Below are 658 nucleotides of genomic sequence, written 5' to 3'. Positions count from 1 at the left end.
AATTATTTAAAAACAAAAGTAATATTATACAATATTTAAAATATTAATTAAAATATAAAAATATAATATTTTATTATTATTTAATATAAAATATATGATTAAATTTTTATTTTTGTACTTCAAATTCCCGTAATTATCTATTTTAATCTCTGAATTATAGTGATACTCTAGATTTAAATTCGAGTACAAATTTAGTCTCTCGAACCTTTTAAATAATGAGTCATCAAACGAAATATTGAGATGGCACATTCTTTATCATGTTAGACGATACAGCAGCTAACTAACTGACATGGCTTAATTTATGTTTGTACCCAATGTAGTCTCTAAAGTCCTAATTCCAGTTTTTCTCATCCTCCTTCTTCTTGTCTTATTTTTTTCTTCTTCTTATCACTGCCACCGCCGCCTCTCTCCTCCTCCTCGTTCTCTTCCTTTATCGCCGTAAGCGCACCTTCCTTTCTACTATTGGAGACAACTCAGAGCTCCCGCACCGCCTCTCTTGCTTCCTCTTTTGTCGTGCCACCAACTCCTTTTCTTTCTCACTCGGCCATGGCGGCTTTGGCGCCATCTTCCCCGACACCTTCCCTCCTCCTGGAAAACCCTTGTCGCAGTGAAGTTTATGGACCCCACAACAACCTCGCAGTCGGAGCAAGGTGAGCGC

Source organism: Arachis ipaensis, chromosome B05 (assembly GCF_000816755.2).
Source record: "Arachis ipaensis cultivar K30076 chromosome B05, Araip1.1, whole genome shotgun sequence".
Classification (NCBI taxonomy): domain Eukaryota; kingdom Viridiplantae; phylum Streptophyta; class Magnoliopsida; order Fabales; family Fabaceae; genus Arachis; species Arachis ipaensis.
Note: the sequence above shows the minus strand (reverse complement) of the source record.